Source organism: Gorilla gorilla, chromosome 17 (assembly GCF_029281585.2).
Source record: "Gorilla gorilla gorilla isolate KB3781 chromosome 17, NHGRI_mGorGor1-v2.1_pri, whole genome shotgun sequence".
NCBI lineage: Eukaryota > Metazoa > Chordata > Mammalia > Primates > Hominidae > Gorilla > Gorilla gorilla.
In genome coordinates, this window is record NC_073241.2 from 70,714,404 (window position 1) to 70,732,541 (window position 18,138).

An 18,138-nucleotide genomic window follows, 5' to 3' on the forward strand; every position below is an offset into this window, starting at 1 on the left:
GCATGAGCACCAGTCTGACACTCTGGAGTTCTTCCATTGCCGTGCCAGCAGGTAAAGGGGGCGAGGGAGAATCTGTGTTGAAATCTTATGACACAATGGCCCAGATTTTAAAATGGGCATAAAGAAGGGGGAGGAGTCCTTGGGTTTATGTGAAAATCCTCTCTCAAGCAAGACCTTTTTAATAATATAACTAAATATGTCAACATATTAAAATATTTTTTAAAGAAAGAATTAGATATACAAGTTGATATCTTTCTTGCTCATTCCTGAAGTATTTCCTCTCACTGTTGATTTGTTACATTTTTCTTTGAAATTCAGGGCTTTGGTGCATCTTCCTAACTAGCACATTATTCTTATTTATGATTTTGCACTGGCAACAGAACTTCAAAAGCAAGGGTATTACTAGAAACAAGGGTGTATTCACTTACAGCAATATGTAGCAAACCAGATGCTTTCTAATACTTGAAAATGACATTAGACTAGCAAGTCACAGGAGAAAACAAAGCAATTATTTAAAATATGTTTCATCAAGTTTATATATTATTTGATGTCAGATACTTTTTGTCTACTGGTTTTACTAAGAAATTGGGAATAGAAATAACCATTCTTTTTATGCCAGTGTTATTACTCAGGTGTTAAGGTCAAGTGTAACTGCCTGCATTAAAATCTTTTTTTCTTCTTCTTCAAATAAAGATTTTGGCTTAATCAATGGAGTCCCATGTTTACGCACACCTACGTTTGCAAATTATAACCATTCTAAAACTACACAAAAATGGTTTATATGAGTTTCCCACTTCAATAAAGCCTCCCACTCCCATATCACACCTTAAACTATGACCCACCAGTAATGTCATTTCCTCCAAAATTTCACTTGTATTCCTATTTAACAAATCCCTCACACATTTATGCCACTATCTCCAGCCAACAGTCCATCAACATTGGTCCCTAATTCATAGCCCATCATTCTTTCATTATCAAAGAGCCATTTTTTTTCTTCTCTCCTTTCCCAGCTTTGACTCCAGAATCAATTACTTACTCATTCCCTTGACCTCCGGTCTCTCCTTGGTGAAACTCCTTTTCTCAACTATCCCACGTGTCCCCTAAAGCTAGGGAACATGGATTGGGAAAAATATGATAATGCTGATTGCTTTCACTTTAAGTTTATAACACTCCATCTCCTGTGGGCTCTTAAAATGTTTCTGCAGTCTTTCTATATATCCCTAGTTCCTCCACTCTCCAAATCTCCTCTAGAACCCCTTAACAACTTTTCCTTTCTTCTCAGACTTTTAACATATCTTCACCCTCCTTTCTCCGTTGATGACTTCAACTTTCATTTCTGTGAGAAAACAAAGAAATTGGAAGAGAGTAACATCCTCATCTCCCATTACCAAACCCACCAATATATCTCCACTCTCATTTTACAATGCTTTTCTTTTGTTACAGTGGCTAAATTTTTCTTACCTTCACTGAAAGTCAAATATTCCTTTCCCACACTGGATCCCATTGTCTCTAAAATACTCAAAGGGCTTTGTTCCTGCAACTTTACTTATCCCTCTTTAACTGCATCATCAATCACTCCACTGTTTGTTCTCGTCAGTCTAAGTACTAGTTGTAATACCTCTCATTTTAACAATTTCTGTGGCCCTTCATTTCACTCATACATATTTCTTCTTCTCATTGTAGGAAAACTGCTGGAAATAGTTGCTTATACCCATTCTTTTCATTTCTTAAACTCCAATTTTATTTTTGAAGCCATTCCAGTCAAGTTTTCATCCAGTCACTCCAATAACACTGTTCTTGTGAAGTCACCAAAAACCTCCATGTAGTTGAATCCATTAGTGAATTCTCAGTTCTAATCTTCCTCTACTCTGTAGCAGCATTTGGCACAGTTAATCATTCCCTCATCCTTGAAACACTGTATTAACTTGGCTTTGGAGATACCTTCCCCTCCAGTTATACATCCTAACTCACTGGCTGCTTTCCCAGACAGAAGATGATTTGTCTTCATCTTCCCAACTGGTGTTAGACTTCTATTATCTTGACTTGTCTTGTCCTGTCTTGTCTTGACTTGTCTTGACATCTTTTCTGAATTATCACTTTGTGCATTGGAGTGACACCAAGTTCATGGTTTTAAGAATCATCTGGGCTGGGCGCGATGGCTCACGCCTGTAATCCCAGCACTTTTGGAGGCCGAGGCGGGAGGATCACAAGGTCAGGAGATCAAGACCATCCTGGCTAACATGGTGAAACCCCGTCTCTACTAAAACCACAAAAAATTAGCTGGGCATGGTGGCCGGCGTCTGTAGTCCCAGCTACTCGGGAGGCTGAGGCAGGAGAATGGTGTGAACCCAGGAGGTGGAGCTTACAGTGAGCCAAGATCCCGCCACTGCACTCCAGCCTGGGTGACAGAGCGAGACTCCATCTCAAAAAAAAAAAAAAAAAAGCATCATCTGTCCACTAACACTTTCACACTGGTATTTCTTACCTTAGCTTTTCCATTCAGCTCTGGAGTTGAATGACAAATAAACATCAAGCTAAACTAATAGTTGAATACAGAAGTTTTGAGACCTCTTTTTACCACCTTGTGCTCCAATCTAAATCTGCTTCTTCCCCATTTTCACAAATGGTTCCAGAATTCAGTTAGTTCTAAAGTTAAGTGTCATTCATGACTTCCCTCTTTACCTCACATCATCATCCCAAACAATATTACACAATCATTTGTTTATTTTCTTCTTTGTAGTCTATAAACCCCAATAGGTCAGGAGATTTTTCTAGCTCATTTATCATTGCATGTCAGTGCATAAAACAGTCTTTGTCACCTGGTAGTAAATATTGGTTTTTTCAATGAATGAGTGAATGGATGGTTTCTTCTAATCTCTGAACAGTTTTGTTTTGCAAGTTGTAGTTGAACATCCTTCTGTTATAGAGTAGTTCAAGATGTATTACTTTTCACTGTATGTGTTTTTATTTAGCATATATCCACATAATCCAGCAGTTGATCATGCAGTGTTGAGTGTTATTATATAGGTGCTTTACATATATGGAGTTTTATCCCATCTAAAATATAAAGTTCCTTGTGGGCAGAAACCACACCTACATTCCTATGTCTCTTAGTTTCTCACATTGTGTTTAGAACCTAAAAACTGAAGAAGCACAGTTCTTCTAAGGCATTAAAAACTACTTATGATTATTTCTGATCCTAGAGTTAGAAAGACTCTAATATTATTTGAAATATTAGTAGTATTTTACTTTAGTAAAATATTAGTAGTATTTTACTTTAGTAAAATATTAGTAGTATTTTACTTTAGTAAAATATTAGTAGTATTTTACTTTAGTAAAATATTAGTAGTATTTTACTTTAGCATTTTACTTTGCCCTAGAACAAAGTAAAGGAATAACTTTCCTTTACTTGTTTCTGGGGCAAAGCTTATGCACATGGAGGCCATAAAATGCACCAGCCACAAACAACAACAATGCCTCAAAAGTTATTCTGATAAAAGATTGAGTGAAGTGTAACATTAAATAGGAGTATTTGCACATCTCATTAGTACTCCTAGGATGTTGAATTCTGATTATAAGTGAAATATACTAATTTAACATTTGAGATTATAGAAAATAACAACTGAAAGTCATTCTGAGAGAAAAATATCTGTTCTGGATAGCTAATGTGTGAGGGTCTTCTTAATATACTGAGTGCACCTTTTCATCCAATCTTCAGGCCAACTGGGTGAGTAGAAGGGGAAGTTAAATCATTTTGTGTGACAGATCAAAAAAGGGAGGACCAAGGCAGAGGGAAGTCCAGTCATATGGAGAGAAGCGTCACGATTGTCTACACCAGTGGATTTATGTCAAGTAGCAAACTCCTCTAGATATCACCCAGGAAGACATAACGGAGAAAAACTAATTAACCAGTCCCCAGTATACATTAATTATACTAGAAGAAGAAACCAAATCATGTGTACACTCTGCTTCCATGAATGTTCAGACCTGTATCACCGTATATTTCTAGAGAACAGTCTGAAAACTTTTCTCTTCATAACCTCCCCACCACCCCCCCTTTTTTTTAACTTGGTAGGGTTTGTCTGATGGCATTCCACATAGAAGTCTCCTAGTGAAGCATGAATAATACCAAAGCTTCCCCTTTAGCAAAAGAGGCAGCTGTTGCAGAAGTATAACCATCTCTGCTTGCGGCTTTGGTAATTGTTGGGAGGTGGAGCACTGAAGTACAATGTCCATGTGCTTCCATCATCACATCCAATCCTCAAGACTTTTTATTTTTTGCTTTGATGAAGAGTGTATTTGTGTGTCACCCCTCATGGTATTTCCAATTCATATAGCTTTTTCTTATGTCTTTTAAATGTCTTTCCATTTTTTTGGTCCTTATCTTCATTTCTCTTGTTAAGAAAGTTTCCTAAACTAATTCAATTGATTCCTAATCAGTTATTATTCTACTTTTCACACAGTCACTAAAGTGCTCTTTTTAAAATGCATCTGACCCAGCTAATCTCTGTTTACAGGCTTTTGTGAATCTCCATCACTCACAGAGAAAATTCTGTGGCCTCTAGCATGACACTGCAGGTCATCACATGGCATGGCTCCAGTCTATCTTCCCAGCTCCATCTAATGAACTAATGAACTACTACTCATCCGTAACTGACTTACGATCTAATTATATTAACCCACTTGTAGTTTCTTGGCCTTAGCATGTTCTCTCTCCCCTGCCTCAGTGTATTTCATTACCTCTGCAATACCTCCTGTGTGAATTCTTCTCTGGAAGCTCCAGGCAGAGTCATATTTTCATACCAGATCCTATACATAGCACCTACCACATTGATGAGTGTGTTTTGCTTTTGAATTACCTGACTCTTTCACTAAACTGTCAACTCTTAAGGCCAATAAAATATCTGGCTCATGTCTGGTCCCCTAACACTCAGAACATGAAGATAGGAAAGAGTTAAATGAGGAAAGAAGATAAAACATGATTTTCTGCATACATTGTATTCAAGGTACACAATGTACATTGGATTCTTTATATAGTATCATATTTAATGTTTACCATAGATGATATAGTCATTATTATCCCCAGTTTATATAATGGGGAAACGGTATGTTGAAAAAAGGTAAATAAGTTGTCAAATAAACCATTTACAAAGCAAATTCTCAAACCTAAGTAAGTTTGTTTTAGATTCTTTTCCTGGTCACACTGTTCCTCCCAATAAGCATGCAAAGCATTCATTAAATAAATGAACTAATGATTTTTCAAGCTAAAAGGAAGTTGTTATTGTGGTTCTCTCTCTCTCTCTCTCTCTCCAGTCATATATGGGAACTTTGCTCTTTGGCAAAAACTGACTCCTAAAGCAAATCTGTATGTTGCTTGCTCTCTGAAATTTATGTGGCAAGAATTTCTGATTTTTGCTGTGGAAATTCCTTCTTCTTTTGATCAATTTATCTTTCTTCAAAGCATAAGGCAAGGCACATTGCTAATTTTTAAAGTGAACCAGTGTGATGACTACATCTAGATGAAATAAAACAGACAATCTTTAGTAAACTCTTATGTTCCTTAATGTATACCTTAGAGTGTTTGTAGTAACTTTCTGGATTTGAGATATCTAGAAAGCATTTCCCAATGGAATGAGTCTGCTTCTTCAAAAAGCATATTCTGCACTAATTTATTGGAATTATGAAAGTATGTTTCTTCACTAGAGCTAAAATTCATGTTGTTGATACAACCATGTGGACAGGTCACCAGATATCTGGGCTTAAACTGAATGGTTTTGAAACTGTAAAAAATAAGTCAGACATAATGATGTTTAAAATTGATAAAAGGTGAAAAGTCTATGCAAAATATGTAAGAATAGCATACATAATTGAAATTTTATGTCAATATTTTGCTATATCATATAAATATTTTTGATCAAAAGGTTTTATCGTGTATGTTTAGTTGAAATGTGTCAACTCTCTATATATTTCTTATTAATCTTCCTCTGTTTATTCACTTATCCTTAATTGTTTGATTTTCTCAGTTACCCAACCTAGCTCTAGTTTTTTTCCTACATAATAATTATGTAAATGTTACACAATTCATTGATTATCACCCTAACAAATTTAAACTTTTTGCTATAGATTATTGTTTCAAGCAGGAAATTAATGTTGGTATGTGGGAACACAAGTATATCATGATCCTCTTTTCTGCAAGTTATAAATCAAATTGAAAAAAAAAGAAAGGAGTCAAGTATTACAGATGAACCAGTATCCATTTTACATTTGACAAGATTGGATGAGAGAATGTGGCTCACATGGATGGCCATAAGCAGGCTTCCTACTACTTTCCCTTTTTGTCTAGAGCTCAACTCAGCCTACCCCAGGAGGAATATTTGTCTTCAGGATTTGATACACTTATCTAAAATTACTGTCCTTCACACTGGTGTGATTACCCATTTATTTATCCAACAAATATTGAGAACCTACTGTGTGCCAGGTTCCAGATGCTGTAGATACTGTGTGAATCAAACAAACTAATTCCACTTAAAGTTTCTTAACGCAGGAGAACAGAAACTGACAAGTCTATGCAATCCTGCAGCCAGCCAGATCCTAAAATGGGAAAAAGAAAGATCTGGGATGTAGGCTCTCTCTTTTTTCTTTTCTTTTTCTTTTCTTTTCTTTCCTTTCCTTTTCTTTCCTTTCTTTTCTTTTTTTCTTTTCTTTTCTTTTCTCCTCCTTCCTTCCTTCCTTTCTTTCTTTTTCTTTCCCTCTTTCTTTCTTTCTTTTTTTTTTTGACAGAGTCTTACTTGTTGCCCAGGCTGGAGTGCAGTGGCATGATCTCAGCTCACTGCAACCTCCACCTCCTGGGTTCAAGCGACTCTCCTGCCTCAGCCTTCCAAGTAGCTGGGATTACAGGTGTCTGCCACCATGCCAGGCTAAGGTTTTTTTGTTGTTGTTGTTTGTTTGTTTTTTAGTAGAGACAAAGTTTTACCATGTTGGCCACGCTGGTCTCAAACTCTGACCTCAGGTGATTCACCCACCTCGGCCTCCCAAAGTGCCGGCATTACAGGCATGAGCCACCGCGCCTGGCCAGCTTTCACTTTCACCAGTCATTGAACCATTCCCTATCCACCTTCAGGGAGGAGTGAGTGAGAGGATGTGAGGAAAAAGGCTGACATGTTTCTTATATGACATTCCCTCCTGGCGACCATAAATTCCTTCCACAACATGGGAGAAGGTATATATATGATAGCCTTTGTGATTTAGAAAGATAGTCCTATTGGAAGTATAAAAGATAAAGAGAAGAGGGACATGTTAGTCTCAATGCCTTTTGTAAAAATTCTCTTAAATTTTTTTGGGCAAGTTGCCTTAATGATGGATGCACAATAAGTATAACATGAAGAAATGCCTATCTAGAACATAGTGTTGAAATAAAGATTAAGAAATATAGCATTGTCCCCAATTCCCTTTGCATAATCACCTTTCTGGTAGACTAGACATTGTTTCTAGAATTGCTTGAGAATGTGAATATATTATTACATTAAGAGGCCATGTCTTTACACTGCAATCACTAGAATATATGATAGAAATAATGAACAGAATTTGCAGTGAGATTTTATATCAATGCTGAATTTTTCCCCTGCTTTATGATTTTCTATTGAAAATTAGAATAACTGCCAGAGACCTTGCAATTTTACTTACTCACAATAAATGCAGTTGCTCTTTCTGTGGTATCATTCTCATACATCTTAAATTGTGAGAGTATTTTGTAATACCTTTCTAAATCACTGACACAGTTTGCTCTCATATCTGCAAAAATTGTAAGGAAAATATTTTTCTTATACAAAACCACCATTCTCTTTAATTTGCATGGACTTTAAAAAAATATTCAGGCCTGATGCTGTGCACCCCTAGTTGCAGTTAGTCAGGAGGTTGAGGCAGGAGGATTATTGAGCCCAGGAATTTAAGGCTGCAGTGCGCTGTGATGGCTCCTATGAATAGCCACTGCACTCCAGCCTGGGCAACATACAGACACCCTGTCTCTAAACAAATAAATAATAGGCTTTAATTTTTTTAGATGTTTTAGGTTTATGGAAAAATTGAGCAGAATGTACAGTTTCCTTATAGTCTCTAATCTCTTCCCCTGCTTCTTCTGCTCTTCTAGTATTAATATCACACATTGTTGTGGTACATATGTTATAACTGATAAATCGATATTGGTACACTGTTATTAACTCAAGTCTATCATTTACTTAATTCACTTTCTGCATTTTACATTCTATGGATTTTGACAAACATATAGTATGATGACACGTATCCAACTTTGTGGTATCATATAGTATACTTTCATTGCCCTAAATATCTCCTTCAATCTGCTTATCTCTCCCTCCCTCTCCCCAGACCTCTGGCAACCACTGATCCTGATCTTTTTTTTTTTTCCTTTCTTTCTTCCTTTCTTCTTTTTTTTTTTTTTTTTTTTTTTGAGACTGAGTCTCGCTCTACCACCCAGGCTGGAGTGCAGTGGTGCAATCTTGGCTCACTGCAACCTCTGCTTCCTGGGCTCAAGCAATTCTCCTGCCTCAGCCTCCTGAGTAGCTGGGACTACAGGCACGTGCCACCACGCCCGGTTAATTTTTTGTACTTTTAGGAGAGATGGGGTTTCACCATGTTGCCCAGGCTGGTCTTGAACTCCTGACCTCAGATAATCCACCTGCCTCAGCCTCCCAAAGTGCTGGGATTACAGGCGTGAGCCACTGCACCTGGCTGATCTTTTTACTGTCTCTGTAGCCTTGCCTTTTCCTGAATGTCATATATTTGAAATCATATAGAATGTAGCCTTTTCATATTGGCTTCTTTCACTTAGCCACCTGCATTTAAGTTTCCTCCATGTCTTTCTGTGGTTTGATAGCTCATTTATTGCTGTTGCTGAATAATATTCCATAGTATATATGTATCACAGTTAATTTATGCACTAACCCATGGAAGTAAATCTTGGTTACTTCCAAGTTTTGGAAATTATGTACACTTTTGATATAAATATTTGTGTGCATGTTTTTAATTCATTTGGGTAAATGTGTATACTTTTAAAGCTCAAGAAAGAAGAACTTAATTTTTGAAATAGTGTATCTCCATTACATTCAACGGATTGAACGTCATTTGTATGCATGCAATACTTTGGAGATGGCATTATAGTTCTATATGTTTTTGATCATCTGAGCTTTTATCTGCTGATTATCTCCTCCATTTACCCATACCTCACCATTATTCCTAAGGTCTCAGCCTTGGTACTTGCCTATCCATATATTTCTTACACCATCTTTACTTTATCCTTTCTACTAGTTCCTGGCTAAGCTTTTTTTATAAAAAAATTTTGCAGGAGATCGGAAACATAAAGTTACTGGGTTGGGGGCTGTGGCATAATTAGCTCCCTCTTGGTTCATCCGTAAGTCAGCTTTCCTTTTATCTAATCCCAGTTAAACAATTGTTAATATGTGAGTTGGGGCAGGTGAATGAGCAACATTCCTTTAACCAGTTAAGAAAAAACAAGCTGATTGGAATACACTCCTGGAACATGGTTGAGCTGTGGCGAATGGAGGGAGGGAGTTGAGTTTTGAAGCATTAAAAACTATAGCAGTGACAGCATTCTTGGAAAGCAGTTCTACCAGCACAGAGAGTTTAGTCTAATTTGCCCCACAAACTGGCCTTTCTTTCCATGAAACCCATTTGTTCCTGAGTAGTCAATGAATGATTCTGGACAAAGTAGAGTTTCATCAAAACATTGCAATACACTCTACATCTGTAGAGTGCCATATTTTGCCCTTTCTTTTCTATTTGTTTTGCAATCTGTTTTTTTTTTTTTCCACAACAAACTTCTAAGAAAGGGAATGAGGGCACAATTCCCATTTTATGGGTGGGGAAACTGAGACACACAAAGGTTCAAGGCCATGCCTAATGCCACATGGGTAATTATGGGAAAACAAGAAGACAAAATCTGGTGTTCTGGACTCTTAGCCCTATGTACTCTCTTCTATAACATGCTGCCTTCACAACTGTAGTCATTAGTCTGTGGCTGGGATTGTGATGGTGTCATGTCAGTGGGGCCAGAGCAACAAATTTAATGACACAGCTGGGAAAACTTAAAAGTCTGCCCTTGGCTGGGTCGTAAGTGGAGGTTAATACAATGGTGTCATTACAGAGTTTTGCCTGCCTCCCAAAACCATAGCACAGTTCAAGAGAATCAAAAAGTTTCCATTGGGGGTTGGCTCAGGTCTGAATGAGCAGCCGAGGTCAGAATGGAAATGTGGAATAGACAGGGAACTGTTGAGCCCAGTGCAAAGTTCAAAACTGCACAGTGAATCCCCCATGACCCAAAGCCTACCTTTGCCTGCCAATTAAAAGATCATCCACAGTTAGAGTTTAAATTAAGGCAGCGTACTGCTTCTTGGGCTACAGATCTGGTGATTTAATGCAACTTATTTCTAAATCAATCCTTTTCAAAGTAACATGCTTGAAACAAGGCTCTATTACCTGTCCAAACTATTTTTAAAAATATTCCCTCTGTAACTAAATACAACACTCCAAGGTCCCGTTGCACACTTCACACCCCCTACCGTGTACTATAACTTTAATTTCATAATATATGCAGTCTTAAATTCAACATTTATTTGTAACACCTATATTTTAATGAAACATGAAATATAAAATGAAACTCCAGTCTGCCTTGTATGAGCATGAAGAAAAATCCTAATTACCTGTTTCAAAAGTGTGAAGCGCTTTCTAATTTTCCACCAGCCAGTTTCCTTAGACAGCACCTAGTATTATAACTATTTATGCCAATTGTGCTATTTCATGCATAAAATTACCGCATTATTGTTGGAATAGATGCCAGAGAGATATCTAAGCAGGGTGCAATCACTTCAGTTTCTATCAAATTGGGCTCCTGAAAGGTATCATAAATTTTATTAGAAGGCAAGGGGCTAATGGCAGCCAATCAGTGTTAATGCTGATAAAATTGCTCTATTTTACATTATAAAAACCAGATGACATTTTTGTCAGAGGGCCACCTTTTGTTTTATTAAGAATGCATCATGAAAACTATATTGTAATCACAGAAGATACTTAGGAAAGCTGCTTCCCTTCCTCAGGATGTGGGGGTGACATTCCTCTCGGGGTGCCCTGACAGTGGTTGGTGAGGCAGTCTTTGCTCTTGGCTGTCTGATTAATGGTAGCATAAAATGAAGCAATGCAAAATGCATCCCTCACACTATGAGTACGGTAATACAATTGCTTGCAGCTTTATTCTCTTAGGGTCCACTCTTTGGGAAACAAATATTAATGTTCCACTGTTCCCAGGTCCTTTATTGTGCTATAAAAAAATTGTTTTCGATTAACCTGCCAATTGAATATGGAGAGCTAGGTGGTTTTTAAGACTCCCGTGCTTCTTCCTGAGGCACCACAGTAAAGAGTGGCAGATTATGATGATATTGAAACGGAAAAGAAGAAAGTTTGGTGCAGAGTTCAGGCCCTTTGATACAGTCCTGAGTTGCATTTTATCAATAGTAACAATGATTTCCATAAGTTGAAGGCTAAAATGTGCGACCTTGGGCAAATCAATTCCTCTCTCCAAGGCCTCTGTGTCCTTATTTCTGAAATGATGGTATAAAATGCTGCAGTCTTTAAGGCACCTTACACACACACACACACACACACACACACACACACACACACACCCTTGGAGAAATAACTTGATATCTTACCTTTGCTTCTATTGGCAACTCCTTACTTCAACTGATATCTGAGAGAAACGCTAATGTTATCAGACTTGAGGAAGCATAGGTTGAATGATCTGGCCTTTTGTTGCTGCTCCATTTCGTGGAGGAAAAGCTGGACAATGTAACTCTCTATGGTCAGCAACTAGCAACAATAAAAATAGATTAAATAATCATTCAAATGTTCTTTCAGACACCCAAAAACTTAGCACACAAGAATTTTCTCTCCCTAGTTTCTAACAACTGCATCGAGAATAAAGTGCAATCTAACTCTCAGTTATAACAGGACTTGTGTTATCTTGTGTTCAATCAGATACAAATGCTTCAAGGAAAAAGACCTATTTTCTATTTCATTTGAATACCCTTTATTGCTCAACACTAAGCAGTCACTCATAAGTGACTTCAGAACTCAGTGGTTAATGGTAAGTGGTTGACAGAACATGAAGAAACCATCAGTTGGCTTATATGATCGAGCATACTGGATTAAGCAAACTGTTTGCTAGAGGATAGTAGGCAGACATGTTTAAAACTATGTCTTCAATTTCTATTCCCATTAGACTATCACCATAAATCCACTTTTTTAAAAGTAAATTTCATATTTGTTTGCTTCTCTTTAGGTTGATTCTGGTATTTCCCCAAAGAACCACGGATGGCTGCCTTTTCCATGGCATTACAACACCCCTGCTGGAGCTAATAATTATAACTCTGTTACAAGTATTTCTAGAAGCTTGGGGGCATGCCTTACCAAAATGAACACATATTTATGTGACTAAACAATATACTAGTGTTTGTCTAAATCAAGTTACATACATTGTATACGGTAATAAATTACCAAGATTCTGTGACTAATGACTGTAACTTTGTACTAACCAGACAGGGGTGCCATATATGATTGTGCAGGTTGTGTGCCACACCAGAGCAAAGCCAGAACAGTGAGTGGTGAGTCACCAAGCTGTGCACCTGGTGTACGTGAATAACTATCAGAAAGACATTGCGCCTTTTTATTCTCAAGAAAGCATTTACCACTCTACCAGCCATGTACCCATAGGGAGAAGCCATGTTTTTCAATTCACACAAAGGGGTCATAAACATACCAGTAACTAGTAAAGCAAATGATCTTGAAATTCCGCTAAGAACCTCCTACATGCTGAATCCCAACTGATCTTTAATTCAGTTTCTACAAAGCAACAGAAGCTACAATCTGAGAAATTTTAGATTTCCTGAAAATAGTTCCAAGACCCTAGATCCCACTGACACCAAATGAAATCAAGCCATGCAAGACAATTTTTACTTGGATTTCCTAAGGAGGGGATAAAGATTGGAACAGATCCACAAATAAATGCTCAGAAACAAATGAAACAATGAGTTAAGAGATGTGGAGAAAGCCAGGCCTGCACCTACCAACCTGCATGTGCAATGGAGAGGCACAATGTTCTCATTATGTACATCATATGGTTGCCCCATTTTCAGATGTCTTAATGGCCTAGGAAGATTATTCCATTAGGGTTTCCTTAATTATTTTCACAGTTACTGTTACCTTTGCACCTGGCCTCAGAGTAGTTTGAGAATAGTGTATGAATGATGCTGCGATGCATTAACTATAGCTGAGCAATTACACCATTCAACCAGAATACAAAGGTAATTCAAAGCAATGAATCCTTAGCTATGTATATGACAGAAGAATTGGTTCTTCTCTATGGTCTTTCAGTCAGCCAGTTAATATGCATGTAATACAGGTTATTAGAAGTAGTTATTTTCAAGGGGAGTTAAAGAAGCTGGGACATGTTCCAAAGCTAGACATTGTTATTGATATAATTTTTTTTGTATTTCATTTAAAATAGTCAAATAATAAAAGTAAAATATGTGTAATTACCTAATTAACCTTGTGTGTGACATGTACTTATGACTTTTGCCTCATGTTTAAATCACACCCTGTTCCTAATCCCTGTCACCATCCCTCATACTATTCTTGAACCTCATACCATCCCTGAAAGTGATCATTGTTTATCCCAGTCCTAGGCCACTTTCTATCTCAAACTGCCTACCTAGGATTTAATATTTGCTTTTAAGCCAAATTAAAATGTACCTGAAGTGAAAACAGAGGCTTCAAAATGCCATGTGATCAACATAGCCTGGTCCCTCTAGCTGTTTAAAATACTGTTGGGAGATTTAGCCCATTAAAAATCTAACAACGAAATCTTAACAAATATTGCGCTCACAGAGTTGTCAGAAGCTGATAAATATGACTAATATTAAACAAGTGGATCTTTTAAGTGACCCAGGAGGTTGTCCCAGGAGGGACCCAGGAGGTGTGTGTATGCTTTCTCAAGTTTTAAATCTAATTGAAGATGCCTTCTGAAATTTGTTGACACTGTTAAGACGAGAAACCCTAAATAAAGAAATCTTAGCATGGATTGTGATCAGTGTGATGTGGGAGAGTTTCTTATGTCAAGAAGGTTAGGTGCCCAAGTTTCCGACAACAAATATTCTCAATAATCTATCTCACTCTTTCAGAATCTGTTAGTCCATTTTGCATTGTTATAAAGAAATACCTGAGTCTGGGTAATTTATAAAGAAAAGAGCTGTATGTGGCCTACAGTTTTGCAGACTGCACAAGAAGCATGACACCAGCATCTGCTTCTGGTTAGGCCTTAGAAAGTTTACAATCATAACAAAAGGTAGAGGGAGAGCCAGGAGTGTCACATGGCCAGAGGAAACGAGAGAGAGAGGGAAGGGGTGCCACACTCTTTTTAACAACCGGATTTTATGGTAACTCATTACCATGGGGAGGGCATCAATCCATTCATGAGAGATCCATCCCCGTAACCCAAACATCTCCCAGTAGGCTCTACCTCCAACACTGGGGATCACATTTCAACATGAGATTTGGAAGGGCCAAAATATCCAAACTGTGTCAGAATCCAAACATGGGCTGTTTGATTACGTGGAAAATTGTCCAGGTTTCCTTATCGCTCATGAAACTCTTTTATATCCATCCTACAGAGAGATGACTCATGGCCCAGGTGAAATTCAGGTCCAAGCTCTGGAGAGTGTGTGGGGACTGGTGAAAAGACATGGTAAGTTGAACACATGTGTAAGTGTAAGAGCATAAAGGGGCTTTGTTTCTATTGTTTGTTAGTGATTGTTTTGGATACTGTTTTAAATTTTTCAGTTTGGAAATTGAGTAGTAATAAAGTCTCCTTGGAGTAGAAAGTTAAGGAAGAGAAGAATAAAGTGGGAATAGGTAGGTCAGAGGACAGAAGCCTGGGAGTTTTACTTTTTTTGATAAACAAAGGGAATTCAAGGAAAATTTTAGTAAGAGAGTCGTGTGATTAAAGTGGGTTTACGGAAACAAAACTGGATACTTGGACAGATTATGTGAATGTGGATGATGACACACAGCATATTTATGTAGCCTGCAGCTAGTATTTCTACAAAATTATTTTGTGACCTCATAAAATCTCAGTAGTAACAATAACATATTATTTGAATCCTCAATGGGCTAAAAGTTTCACGATTCCATCCACATGCTGATTACATGAAACCTTGGTAATATACCCATAGCCAATATATCCTAAAGTCCAGATTGATTTATAACCTTGCAATCTTTTTGTACCCATTTAATATCTTTTATATAAAATCAGACATCCTGTGTTGTCTCTGATGCTGTATCTAAAGAGTTGAAAGAAGAGGAGTTTAGGCCACAGGAGTCTTTTTGGAGAGAGAATATAATGCAAGAGATCAGTAAAGCAATAAAAGGGTCTGACTGTCCCATTCCTAGTATATGAAATTCAGTTAAAAATATAACACCAAGATTTTTTAATAAAAGGATAGAAGCTTGTGGCTCCTGTCATTGAAGGTTCTAGTGCCAGATGAATCTTTACAACTCAGATCTTGGGTAGGAGGAGGAGGGATATGGGGGAAAAATGAATAAATCTCTAAAATTTGACAAGTGACAGATCTTTGCCTGGTTAACTGGCTATGCAAAGATTTTAGTAAATTCTTCTGTCATTCCCAGTTTATCTTATTCATGAGAATTTTATAATATTCAAATGACACAATGGAAGGTAATCCTATATTTGCTTTGCAGAACATTTTAAGACGTGCAGTCAGAGTATATAATGTAGTCCTGGTTTCACCACTTTGCAAAGACAAAGTTGTATAATAAGCTCCAAATCAGGGGAGAAAAACATATGGTATTATTTTCATTGTTTCAGAATATAGTAACACTGATAACATTAGAGCTGTTTTCAGCCAAAACACCTAAAATGCATGAATTGCTGCAACCTCTTGGCCCCCTTTCTCTCTTCGTGTCGGCAACCCTATCTCTATCTGCCTTTTTTTCCCTTGTCTCTGTGCCTGCTATTTTTGTCTCCCTCTGCCTTCTCTGTGTCTTTCTTTGTATCGGTTTCCCTCTTCTCCAGTTCGTCTCCTTCCCCACATTCCTACCTCAATAGACACTTCCCCGTTTGCTGTCCTATGTCTTCATACTTTTCCTAACATGAAAAAGGAAAATGCAAGCCTTTGCTTGGATGTTTAGTTTGCATTTCCTTCTAATGTACTTTCAGAAAACTCCGAACAAAATCAAGAATTTCAATCCAAACTCAAGGGAAAAACTGCAATAAAGTGGTACAAATTAGAACAGGGATGAGAAAAAGAAATATTGTCAAGTTCTTGGAATATTTTAAAATATTATTACTGTAGGGAATGGATGAAGAAACTGGTTTTAAGCAACTGATGCAATTATGATCAATAATTGAAGTTGAATAATTCTAAAAAAGACTATTAGCTCACAGATTGAGGTGCTCACTATGGGATCAGAGAGGCCTCAAAGTATGGATCAGAGGGACTTCGCTTCAACCCTCCCCTGTTATTTCTGGCTATAGGTCCTGAAGACTTATTTATCATCTCTAAGTCTTGGTTTACTTAACAAAACAAAATAGAAAATAATACTAGGGTAGCTGAATTAAGATAATTTAAGTAAAGTGCTTAGCACTACTCTGAAACGTAACATATGTTCAAACATGTTAGTCATTATCATCAACATTATGTTTTTTCTTATTTTTATTGGGTACAAGAATAACAATTTCCACATTAAATATTTACTCTCATAAAGACAATTATCCATTTAGAGCTCTGTGTTCTCTTCTTTCATGAAAGTTTAGCAAGTTCTTATTTTGATTTAATTTTTATTTCTATAAAACATATATGTACAAAGTTTAATAATCAGAGTATATACGTACAAAGTTTAATAAGCAAGGTTTCTCAAAAATTGTGAAGAAAATAAGTTTAGCCTTATCCATTTGCACTCTAAATTCTCATTTCCAGAAGTAATTATCTTTATTTTCCAATGTTGCATTTTTTTCTGAATATTCTTCCTTCCCTATGCCTAAATAACGTGTTTATTCTATTTTTTTCAGGTTTTATTATTATCTGTTTAGTTCCTGCTGCAGAAGATGAGACTCTCGCTCTCTTTGTAATTTCCCCACATGCACAGAAACACACACATTTCTACTTTTCTCATCCTCTCAACAGGCTATCATAATTTTTCTTAAATCAATAGTCAGTGTTTGTATATTATTATTGGATAAATATTACTTACAGTGGAACCCATTTTGTGTATGATTAGATATTCTTTCTTGTAGAACTTTATGTTTATCCAGGAGTTAATACTTATCTGATTATTTTCAGTTGCTTAATGTCCTATACACCTGTTATTAATTTATGCTGAACTCTCCAACAGAAACTGAAATCTTGTCTTACTATGTTTAAACACTTCGGGTATTCTACAAGTTTCTTTTCTTATTTATGTATAATCCTCCTAGGGCTTTCCATCTTCCTGCTCTAGTCTAAACTGGTTGTTCTCTAGGCCACTGGCAATGTTATCATCCTGATATTCTCCTTCACCATCAGCCTGGGAGTTCTGTTGGTTTTTCTCCTGTATGGAATCCTCTATTTCCTGTTATTTTCAAAAACCTGGTGTCAACCCTAATTTTCATGGGTATATTTATGCAATAACTTTTCAGAAAAAGTTACAAAAACAACATTTTTTTTTCCTGTGATTTTGCTTACTTGAAAATATCTTTATTCCGTTGGTCAGCCAACTATAGGCTGTAGGCTAAAATCCTCCCATTTTAGTGAATAAGGTTTTATTAGAATACAGCCACATCCATTTGTTTACTTATTATATATTATGCCACAATGGAAGATTTGAGAAATTGCAATAAAGAACATTTAGATGATAAAATCTACAACATTTATTATCTGGACCTTTACGAAGCAAATATTTGCTAACACTTGCTTTATTCTATGTTCACACAAAATTGTTAATTTTGCTAGATATAGAATTTTAAAGGGCTTTTTTTTATCTTCTAGCTTCCAGAGTGAA

General features: G+C 36.8%; 1 long non-coding RNA gene across 2 annotated transcripts in view; it reads right to left on the reverse strand.

Annotated features, from left to right (window-relative positions):
- The window catches only part of LOC129528206 (uncharacterized), a 56,277-nt gene that overhangs the window by 24,185 nt on the left and 13,954 nt on the right, over positions 1–18,138 (reverse strand). For both annotated transcript variants that reach the window (XR_008673421.2, XR_008673420.2), the window contains one exon: positions 11,739–11,895. This is a non-coding gene — a long non-coding RNA (uncharacterized lncRNA). The remainder of the gene's footprint in view (positions 1–11,738; positions 11,896–18,138) is intronic.